Source organism: Podarcis liolepis, assembly GCF_965112155.1.
Source record: "Podarcis liolepis genome assembly, chromosome: 8".
Taxonomy (NCBI): domain Eukaryota; kingdom Metazoa; phylum Chordata; class Lepidosauria; order Squamata; family Lacertidae; genus Podarcis; species Podarcis liolepis.
Window position 1 is genome coordinate 12167162 of NC_139560.1, and position 12226 is coordinate 12179387.

A 12226-nucleotide genomic window follows, 5' to 3' on the forward strand; every position below is an offset into this window, starting at 1 on the left:
CTTGGAGTTGAACTCTGTTAAACTACCCCACGCAACGAATTGTCTTCCTTCAGACCCATTGTTTCAGCCAAAGATAAGTCCCCCATAGTCATGCAGCTCTTTGAAAGGCAATAATCTTTGCAAGACAGAAGGGGCCATCCACTTTTTATTCAGGGCTGTTGCTGAGTCAAGGTTGCTTGCTCCCCGCATCTCGTCTCTTTGTAGGGAGCAGGGCTCTTAAGCCATTGACAGCTTCTCATTGACTGCAACTTGGTAGGATGGTTCTAGCGACAACTTTTCGGGTGGCTACATGGATGTGCCATATTCCAGGGCAGTAAACACCTGAATATCAATTGCTGGTGGGCACCCATATCTGAGGGCTGTGGCGGGCAAGGTATGGTGTATCTTTGGCTGAATCGGGGTTAGGTATTGACTGCCGGCTAAGCCAGGAACTGGCTGAATGGGCCTGAGATTTACTGCATCCTAAACTGCTCATCCTGGTGGATTGCTTCCTGACACATTAACAACAGCAGATAAAAGCACCAAGAGCAGAGATTTGCAAGGATTAAAGTGCCTGGGTAAATAAAAATATTTTTATCTGGTTCCGATGGCACGTTTGGCCGGCTTGTGGCAATGACAGGCGTTCGTCTTGAATATAATAGCGTGTTGGAGAGCTCAGCCTCTGAGAAGACCTATATATGTTTGTCTGGATTTTAATTTGCTGCTCGGCACACAAAGACTCCTTCTACTGCCACCTGGTTTGTCATCCTTTGCATTTGGGATAACTGGGTACCTTCCATATCGCTGCACATGTTGAGGTTATCAGTTCAGGACTGCAAGCAAAACTGCCTGCAAAGCACTGGACGAAACTCCCTTTGGGATACTCTCTCTCCTGAACAAACGGTTTCTTATCACAGTGTCGAGCCAGCAATGCTGATAGAAGACCCTTTACTCCTTTCTCTGAAAATGCCTGCGCAAAATGCCTGTTAGGGCCACACCTTCCTCCCCAGCGTGCCTGTTCTGTGAATTAACCACTTGGCTGAGTTATCTCCTTCAGCCCAGAAGAGTCCTGGGCTGAAGGAAACGGGGCTGACAAGCAGGGCTGTGGCTCGGCAGTAGAGCATCGGCCGTGCATGCGGAAAGCCGCAGGTTCAATTCCCGGCACCTGGTAAGGTGGGGAATTTGTCCTGCCTGAAACCCTGGAGAGCTGCTGTCAGTCGCTGTAGATTATACAGATAGGACGTCCAAGGTGGCTTCCAGGTGGTGTGAGGGCTGATAGCACTGTGCAAAGTATTTGAGCACAAGATGAACCCTGTTGGATCAAACTTAAGGATCCATACACACTATACATTTTGGGTAATGTTGTTGTTTAGTCGTGTCCAACTCTTCATGACCCCATGGACCAGAGCACACCAGGCACTCCTGTCTTCCACTGCCTCCCGCAGTTTGGTCAAACTCATGCTGGTAGCTTCGAGAACACTGTCCAACCATCTCGTCCTCTGTCGTCCCTTCTCCTTGTGCCCTCCATCTTTCCCAACATCAGGGTCTTTTCCAGGGAGTCTTCTCTTCTCATGAGGTGGCCAAAGTCTTGGAGCCTCGGTTTCAGGATCTGACCTTCTAGTGAGCACTCAGGGCTGATTTCCTTAAGAATGGAGAGGTTTGATCTTCTTGCAGTCCATGGGAATCTCTTGTGTAACATGGGGTAACATTACAGCACTCTAAACCACAATGGCTTCCTAGGGTAACAGTTTCAACTGGCCGGCTAAACCAGGTAAAGGGTAGCCGCCAAGGGGTCTCAAAACCTGGGTGAGTTAGGGACTTCCTCTGCATGCAGACAGGCCCTGGGGAATTGAGCGGATGAGACCAACAGTGGGTCCAGCGACCCAGAAGGCAGTTTCTGCACCTGCTGTATTGAGGGTCAGGTGGTTCTCATCCACCTGGAAAGGTAGCCCATCTAGGAGAAAGAAAACTGGTTCTAAACCTCTGATGCCTTGTAGGGCATCTTCAGAAGGAGAAAAGGCTAAGGAGTAAACCCTACACAAATCCAGGGTGGGGACCCAAAGATGACTGGATGATGCCAGGGAGCATTGTAAAGGGTGCCGAGAGTTGGTAAAGGTAAAGGGACCCCTGACCATTAGGTCCAGTCGTGGCCGACTCTGGGGTTGCGGTGCTCATCTCGCTTTATTGGCCGAGGCGTACAGCTTCTGGGTCATGTGGCCAGCATGACTAAGCTGCTTCTGGCGAACCAGAGCAGTGCACGGAAACTGGGACGCGAGTGGCGCTGTGGGTTAAACCACAGAGCCTAGGGCTTGCCGATCAGAAGGTTGGCGGTTCGAATCCCCGCGATGGGGTGAGCTCCCGTTGCTCGGTCCCTGCTCCTGCCAACCTAGCAGTTTGAAAGCACGTCAAAGTGCAAGTAGATAAATAGGTACCGCTCCTGCGGGAAGGTAAATGGCCGAGAATTGGTAGGAGACCCCTTATTTCTCTTGCAGAGCTGCAACACAGAGAATCCCCTGGGAAGAGTAATTGCTTGCAAAACCACTCTTGTGAGAGCAAATATTTCGTTCCCGCTCCCATACTAACTTGTTTTCGGTCAAGGCCATTCTTCATGCAAAGAAAGTCTAGGTTTGAATCACCTGCTCTTCTGTGAAACTCACTGGGTGACCTTGGGCAGCTCACAGTCTTTTGGGCTAGCCTTCCTCACAGGGTTGTGTTGAGGATAAAATTGGGAGGGAGAGAAACATGCATGAGCTCCTTGGAGGCAAGGGGAGGTGGCAATGTAATGAATTGATTGATTGATTTTTTAAAATGAAGGGAAACAATACGAAATAGCTCGGCCAATAAAGCGAGATGAGCACCGCAACCCCAGAGTCGGCCACGACTGGACCAAATGGTTAGGGGTCCTGAATGAGTAGGTGACATGATGCACACAACAAAATTAGTAGATGGGTGTCCCCCCCAAATAAATGAATGTTTCAGCAGTTTTTTCTTTATCCTTTGCTGTCACATTCTGTAGCCCCAGCTTTGCCAGGTTTCAATAGCATGGAAACAAACATCTATTCTTCCTTGGGCACATGGTTCCACCTCCCTGGGAGATTTCTTAACATTAAAAAAATCCACAGGTGTTTGGGTTTCAGAGGGCACTTGCAAGAGGCTGGAATGCCAAATCTGCTGGGAGCCAGCCCTAACTTTTATAGGCTCCTCCTCTCCGTGACTAATTCCACCTTCCTGTGATGTGATCAGCTTGCTGAAAGGGATTTTGGAGCTCCTATTGGGTTTTAAATTCTATACTGCTTAGGGCAGAATTCACACGACCTTGGAAGAGGAATAAGAGCTGGGGATGGAGATGGTGGGAACAAGATGCAAGCTGGGACCCAGGTGCACAAGAGGACATGCAAAGAGTGTTACAGAGAGTGTGTCGGTATTTTAGGGGTGCTGCATCAATAATGTGGGGCGCAGCCTTAGAGATGAGCACCCAGGACCCTTTGCAATGCTGCAGGAATTTCTGGCTCCCAACTTTAGGGTCATATACAGCAAGCAATAGGTGAATACAGTGGTACCTCAGGTTAAGTACTTAATTCGTTCCGGAGGTCCGTTCTTAACCTGAAACTGTTCTTAACCTGAAGCACCACTTTAGCTATTGGGGTCTCCTCCTGCTGCTATGCTGCCGCTGCACGATTTCTGTTCTCATCCTGAAGCAAAGTTCTTAACCCGAGGTACTATTTCTGGGTTAGCGGAGTCTGTAACCTGAAGCGTATGCAACCTGAAGCGTATGTAACCCAACGTGCCACTGTATGTCCAATTCAGTTTATCATTTTTCTAATACTGGCTCATGACACTAGATGGCGAACACGTGCTGGTTTTGGGCTACATTCCGACAGAACCTCTTCAATTTTCCTGACATTTACTTGTCTGACATTTCCCACGTTGTAGGTGATCTTTCACGCAGCGTAAAAAGACACTTTCTGGGAGAGCAGTTCAGCTTCAGAGCCGGTTGCTCAAAGAGGTGCTGGGCTTCCTTTTGCTTGAGGTCGTCTTGCTGAAGTTGGACAGTGATTTGTTGGGAATGCTGGAGTGGTAGGTCTCTTGCACTGAGTGGGTTGGCGGTGATGGTGGTGGGGTTTGAATGGGACCGAGTGCCCCAGAACTCTATAGCTGTATTATTCTAAAGATGGACCATCCACATTAAATAAAGACAGTGATTGCAAGTTTACTGTGCATTCTGAGTGGCTGAAATCTTCATACTCGGTTCAAGTTTGTGGCCAAGGAAAACTTGTCTCAATCACACTGAGACTTATCAAGTCCAAGGCAGGAATCTCAGCTAAAGCATCCATGACAGATGGCCATCCAACCTCTGCTTAAAAACCTCCACGGAAGGAGAGTCCGCAACCTGCCGAGGGAGACCGTTCCACTATCAAACAGCTCTTACTGCCACAAAGTTCTTGCTGATGTTTAGTCAGAATCTCCTTTAGTGTAACTCAGAGCCATCGGTCCGAGTCCTGTCCTCCGGAGCAGGAGAAAACAAGCTTGCCCCATCTTCTGTGTGCCAGCTTTTGAGATATTTGAAGATGGCTCAGCCTGACCATTAGGTCCAGTCGCGGACGACTTTGGGGTTGCGGCGCTCATCTCGCTTTATTGGCCGAGGGAGCTGGCGTACAGCTTCCGGGTCATGTGGCCAGCAGGACTAAGCCACTTCTAGCAAACCAGAGCAGTGCACGGAAATGCCGTTTACATTCCCGCCAGAGTGGTACCTATTTATCTACTTGCACTTTGACGTGCTTTCGAACTGCTAGGTTGGCAGGAGCAGGGACCGAGCAACAGGAGCTCACCCCGTCGTAGGGATTCGAACCACCAACCTTCTGATCGGCAAGTCCTAGGCTCTGCGGTTTAACCCACAGCGCCATGGACTTACTATTTGATGTTTTGAAATTATGATAAATATACTTTGTTTTGTTTTGGGGTTGTTGTTTTTGGTTTGTTTAAAGAAGGTCATTGCTAAAGGTCATTGTTGAAACATCTCCATCATTCATGGAGGAGTGGACTATTGATGGCTACTAGCCATGTTGGCTGTACTCTGACCCCACAGCTAGAGGCAGGCATGCTTTCTTATGTTCTTAACTCTTCTGCTTTGCTCATGGCGGGATCTGCTTCCATCCCACACATTCCATCAGCCAGAGCGGACATGATTTCCCCGAGAAGCCGGTGAGGCGGTAGATGGCAGCAGAGGCCCATGAATCTGGGTGGCCTGGAAGAGCTAAGCTGATCTCATCCTCTTGCCTTTCTCGGACAAGCTACACACTGGGAACTGCTCCAGTCTCCGAGCAAAGCAGCTGCTGTTGCCTGATGAGGCCTCAGGGGAGGTTAAGTTTAAGGAAGCTCCGTGCATTTGTGTGTGTGAAAGAAGTGGCTGCAGCGACTCCGACTTTGCTTCTCAGGGAATCGCATGGCGGGATATTAGAATCGAGGAGGGGAGCAGACAGACTGCATCGCCAGCAGGTGTGCACCTAGTCTGTAACTTTTAAAAATAAAATCCAATCGAATATCACGAACACAATGCCAAGAGAAGGTTAATTTTGCAGCTTGTTCACATTATGCAATTAAGGAAAAACTGCATGCATTTGATCATTTATTCCATGGAGAGGAGTAAAGAGATAGTGAACAGGAAATCTTGGTTACGTGCTTTCCCCACAATCTTACTTAGACTGAAGCATGTTTAAGTTCAGTGAAATCAATCAGCTTAAGTGCACCTCGCTCTGAATTGAACTCATCAGAGACATGAGATCTAGGAAACTTACTTTCTTTAAAACAACAACAACTACTACTACTACTACAACAAAAACAACTGTAAACGTGCAATTTTAAGAATGCTGAATTCTGCAACTCCTATCATATTCCGTGCTGATATGTCACTGCTGAAGTTTTAACTTTAGATTGCACCCTGGGTTGTATGGATTCTGCACACTCAGAATTACACTTGGGCAAATGTTCTCCCCCAGCCACCTTTATTAAAAATCTAGCCAAAAGGACTAGAAAATTATTTACTAGCCCCGGTGGCTGCAAATGTGCTCTTGAAGAAAATATGCATCAGTAAATTCTTGGGGGAAAGACTTGTTAATAGATGCATCTGCTCTTCGGCTCTGAATCAGCTGCAGCTGCTTAATAAATTGATTTGAAGGTTTATATTTGAAACCTCCATGCAGATTCAAGGAGGGGAACCAGAACTGAGTCAGTGGCAGAGCACCAGTAAGCTTGTTTTCTGCTGCTCTGGAGGGTAGGTCCCCAACCAATGGATTACAAATTACAAAATAAAAAATGGAGATTCCAACTTAACATTAGGAATAACTTTCTGCCAGAAAGAGCTATTTGACAGTGGAATGGCTTGTTTCAGAAGGTGGTGGAGGTATTTAGACAGAGGTTGGACGGTCATTTGGGATGCTTTAGCTGTGATTCCTGCATTGCAGGAGATTGGACTAGATGAGTCTTTGGGTCTCTTCCAACTTTACAACTCTATGATTCTCTGAGCTGACTGGGCACATTTTTTTAATGTCAGCAGTAGTGACGCACATCTTAAAACTGGCCAACAGGTCTAAAAATAAGTCAACTGAACTTTATTCACCCTCTTTTCTTGGAAAGCATACTTTCTGCATTTCTTTTTACACCTTTTAAAAATCTCTCTCTCTCTCTCTCTCTCTCTCTCTCTCTCTCTCTCATATCTCTATCTCTATCATCTATCTATCTATCATCTATCTATCTATCTATCTATCTATCTATCTATCTATCTATCATCTATCTATCTATCTATCTATCTATCTATCTATCTATCTATCATCTATCTATCTATCATCTATATCTATCTATCTATCTATATCTATCTATCTATCTATCTATCTATCTATCTATCTATCTATCATCTATCATCGTCTCTATCATCTATCAATCTATCTGTCTTTTTATCTGGCTATCTAATCTGTTTTTGTTTAGTCGTTTAGTCGTGTCCGACTCTTCGTGACTCCATGGACCAGAGCACGCCAGGCACTCCTGTCTTCCACTGCCTCCTGCAGTTTGGTCAAACTCATGTTCCTAGCTTCGAGAACACTGTCCAACCATCTCGTCCTCTGTTGTCCCCTTCTCCTTTTGCCCTTAATCTTTCCCAACATCAGGGTCTTTTCTATCTCGATCTAAAAACTGAAGTCAGGAGAGATGACACACAACATTTACCTTCCACAAAGATGGGCCACACACCATGTGCATCACCCACTTGAAGCAGAACTGTGGAGTTCCAAAACAGTCTCGTCAACATAAAGCCAGATCTCTCTGTGCACATCAGCCAACACTTGCATCTTTCAGATGACGGTAACGATTAGGATTGCAATGTTCAGACAAATAATCGTTGAGTGTAATCAAGCTTAAAATCTTTTGAGCCAAGGAGGGAGGTGCTTCTGATGAACTGGAAATCAGGTTTGTGATTTGTAATAATAATAAAAAAGCAATTTTAATATTTGTTTATTTAATATATATTTCAGTAACAACAAGGCAGCTAGCATTAAGCACACACAATAATAATAATGGTGTTGTGGTTAGAGTGTTGCACTAGGGCAGTATTTTCCAAAACTGGATCTCCAGCTGTTTACAGACTACAGTTTCCATCATCCCTGACCACTGGTCCTGCTAGCTAGGGAAGATGGGAATTGTAGTCCAAAAACAACTGGAGGCTCAAGATTGAGAAAAACTGCACTAGGACCTAATGCCAGGATGGGCAGCTGAATCCAAGCTCTCGTTCTGGCTATTCAAACTCTCTTCAGGCCACATCCGCTCCCTGCGATGAACCACAGCCCCTGCATTGCACCCTCATTGAGTATTTTAGCTGAGGCCTTGAACTCTGATCCTGGATGCAGGGCAGAGAGGGGGTGTCTCAAAGTTTGTAGAAACTAGCCAAGTAGCAACCTCCCTTGTAGATATTGGAAATGTTTAAATATTGTACGTGTAGGAATTGGCAAGTGGATAGCTGGTGGTTAAGGATAATACATGGAAAGCAACAAAGAATTATTGTAATATGAGGTTAATTGCAAGGAATGGAATGTGAATTAGAAAGACAGTCGTACCTTAGATCTCGAATGCCCTGGAATTCAGACGTTTTGGCTCCTGAACGCCGCAAACCTGGAAGTGATTGTTCCGGTTTGCGAACGTTCTTTTGGAACCCAAACATCCGATGGAGCTTCTCTGGCTTCAGATTGGCTGCAGGAGCTTCCTGCAGCCAATCGGAAGCCGTGTCTTGGTTTTCGAGCATTTTGGAAGTCGAACGAACTTCTGGAATGGATTGTGTTCGACTTCCAAGGTATGACTGTAGCTGGGAAAAGAATGCAGCAACGAGAGGAAACTATGGACACATGGAGGGCATAGGGCAGGAAGCCAGTTTTTGGGAAAGATTGCATTAAATTTGCTTTAATTTGTGGTTGACCTGTTAAAATTTGGAAAATCAACAAAAATGATTCGGGCAAAGAGAGAAAGAAAGGAAAAAAGGAACCAGCCAAGTAGTCAAAGGCAAATTTTTACATTTCTTGTTCTGCCTGCTTTTGCCACCTACGACAGTGGCCTCCTGGGTGAACATGGTTCGGACATCCTTGCACTAGGGTTTCCGTAAGCAGGTTTAGCAGTGATAGCGTTCCAGGTGCAAAAGGAGCGAGCGGCTGTTTCAACGGACTGGGTGAAAGGTGAAGGAGCAAGCGTGTGTTATTGGCAATGAAGCCCAAAAGGAGCAAAGAGGAAAGAGAGAGAGACATAAATTCTCCTGTCAGAGTTGCATCCTCCTGTGGCTTGGTCGTTGGTCACTTCCAAAACAATGTGTTCATTATATAATGCCTTAATGTGGAAACTGGGCGGAAAGAAGTGCTTCCTATTACATAACTGCTGGTGTGCGCCTGGCAGATCTCTGGATCCTGGGAGGAACAGAAAGTGCTGCAGCAACTCTTGCGGCCGCAGCCAACGCTTCTCAGTAAACTCAGGGTGGGTATTTATTTCATCATTACGCAACCCCAATAAACTGGCACCCTGAACCCCTTCCTGCAAAGGAGGACACAGGCAGCGCAGCCCTAATAAGGAAAGCCAAGGCCATTGCCAATTCGTTTCACTTTCCTGGGTGCTCGCTCTTTCCCTGTCTTTGCGTTGACTTTTGTGACCCATTTGTGACCTCTTTGTGACCCAGGCCAGTGACCCAGCTACATCCCTTGCAACTGTCCGGTTTTAAGCGATACATAAAGGTAGAGGTAAAGGGACCCCTGACCGTTAGGTCCAGTCGTGGATGACTCTGGGGTTGCGGCGCTCATCTCGCTTTATTGGCCGAGGGAGCCGGCGGACAGCTTCCAGGTCGTGTGGCCAACATGACTAAGCTGCTTCTGGCGAACCAGAGCAGCGCACGGAAATGCTGTTTACCTTCCCACCGGAGTGGTACCTATTTATCTACTTGTACTTTGATGTGCTTTTGAACTGCTAGGTTGGCAGGAACAGGGACCGAGCAACAGGAGCTCACCCTGTCGCGGGGATTTGAACCGCCGACCTTCTGATCGACAAGTCCTAGGCTCTGTGGTTTAACCCACAGCACCACCCGCATCACAAAAAGCCAATCTTGGCTTCTGTTTGGATCCCACAATGTCCCGTTAGGACTGACCCTGCTGACAAGCATCAGGGTGCCTTCTGGGATCGCTTTGGCGGTCATCAATGGTTTGCGTCAAAGTCATGTTGAGAGTTGCGGAAGCCGTGGTAGTGGCAGAAGAGGCAGAGGCCACGGAGGAGGATGCAGAGGGTGAAGCAGCAAGGGGGAAAGCGAGGGAGAGAGTGAACAGGCAGATGAGAGGGTCTGGTGGGTCAACCCTAACCCTGAGGATCCAGCACAGGTGAGGACCCTTCAGGCTCATGCCCCAGCCCCGGCTCAGCTGGTTCTGGAGGCGGGGAATCCTGTGCAGGCTGGGATCCCTCAGGTTCAGCATCCGAGTCCGAATCCCAGGCCTCTCTGCTTCTTTCCCTTCTCCTCTGGCTCTGTGGACCAGCATTGTGTCCTTCTCTCTGCTGGTTTAAAGAGCGGAAGGCTGTTTTCTTAGGTTCCCACCCAAAGCATTCGTGGAATGCCAAATATCACAATGAAATAGAGATGCTAGAAGCCGTGGAACCCAAACTGGCAGAAACAAGCGCATCTTTGGTCTCTAAGCCGCATGTCTCTCTCTCTCTCTCTCTCTCTCTCTCTCTCTCTCTCTCTCTCTCTCTCTCTCACACACACACACACACACACACACACACACACACACATGGATTTGCACATTCTCCCACAGTCCCAAGACAAAATATGGACTTTGGGCAGCCCACAAGGGCTACGCCTCACTGTATCAGGTTCATAGTCACCAGCTGGACAACTGTAAGGGCAGATATGCTTATTGCCTTATTGAGAACGGCAAGCCCTTTCAACCTTTTGTGCTTTCTTTTATATATGGTAGGCAAATTCTCGGGGTCATGTTTCTGCGGATTTGAGGAAGGAAATCTCGCATGGTGGATTTCCAGTGTTCTGCACTCTGCATGGGAATGTTGCTAACAGTTGTTCCTATGGGAGCTCAGTTGGTTAGAGCGTGGTGCTGATAATGCCAAGGTTGCAGGTTCGATCCTTGTATGGGGCAGCTGCATATTCCTGCCTTTCAAGGGGTTGGACTAGATGATCCTCAGGGTCCCTTCCAACTCTATGATTCTATGAAAGGAGAGAGTGAGGGGGGGGGCAGGCATTTGGTCAAGAAGGCTTCCACTTGTCCCCTAGTCCACTTGGCAGAGATGATTCCACCATGAAGTAATGTGTGGCAGCAATAATAATATTATAATAATTTATTTCTTATACCCCACCCATCTGACTGGGATGTCCCAGCTACTCTGGGCAACATCCAACAAAATATAGAGGAGGGGAGAAAATACGTCAAACACATAAAGCAGGGGTTGGCAACTTAAGGCCCATGGGCCACAAGTGGCCCACAAGGGTTATTTAACCGGCCCCTGAGCTGCCCCCGAACCGAGCCACCTGCTTAGCAAGTCCCCCCATGCTACGCTAAACTGGCGCAGTGTGGAGCGGGGACTTGCTTCTGCGATGTCAGAAATCGCGTCTGCACATGCGCAGACGCCGAAAAACACATCTGCACAGATGCAGACGCCGGAAATCACACACGCAATCCGCCCCATGGAGGGATCTCCACTGGACTGAACCGGCCCAGGTGAGGTAAACCTTGCCAACCCCTGACGTAAAGCTTCCCCAAACAAGGCTGTCTTCAGAAAACACATACAGTTGTTCAACTCGTTGACATCTGATGGGAAGGCAAGTAGTTCAATTGCAAAATCATCTGCACCAGGTGTTGGAAGTCTAGCAGCAGGGATCATTCAGTTTACATCTTAAGGGTTAATTCTGTTCTCAGCTAGCCAAGAGGGGAACAGGTGGAGGTGTTGCTTAGCAACCAGGCAGAGTCGTGTGTTCTTTGCTGAGGTATCACATGCTCTGATTGGCTGTGTTGTTCTGTGGGAGTTTTTCCTCTGTATGTTTGGTTGAATGTCTCCCTGCTATGTTATGCCTGGACTAAGAATGACAAAACCTCTTTGTTCATTTCTCCTCAAATTATGTTCTGTTGTTGTTGTTTTTCCACAGTGTTATCAGGACTTATTTTCTCTCTGGAAACAGCAAAGACACTTAAGTAACACAGACAAGTGCCATGAAGGGCCAAAGCAGACACTGTACATCCCATGATGCAGTGCTAAACTGATGAACAGATATGCTGTTCTATTTCAGTGTTTCTTCATTGTACAGCACTACAAAGCCCATGATCCTGTGTGAGTTTGATATGGACAACAAAACACAGACATGTAAGAGAATGAATGTGGCAATGTGTGTTTTCCAGAGGAACCCCATACTTCGGTCCCAGAAACTTGTGACAGATTTATTTGGGACAATGTGGAACATTGCCCTATTTCTGCTACAACCTAGAAAAAGTAGGATCACAACATCTTTTTGAATTTAACAAGCTCTCCATGAATTCCATCTGTGATTATTCAATCAATGTCTGTGTGGGTAGCAAAGTGTATTTTATTACTGCGACGATTGTTTGCGTTCTTTAGAAGATGCACAAACCAGATACGTTTTGTCTCCCCCATGTGATGAATCCACATTCAGTCATCGAGCAAAATCTCTCCAAGCCGGCTTGAGGATGTTTAATTCATTAGATGATATAGT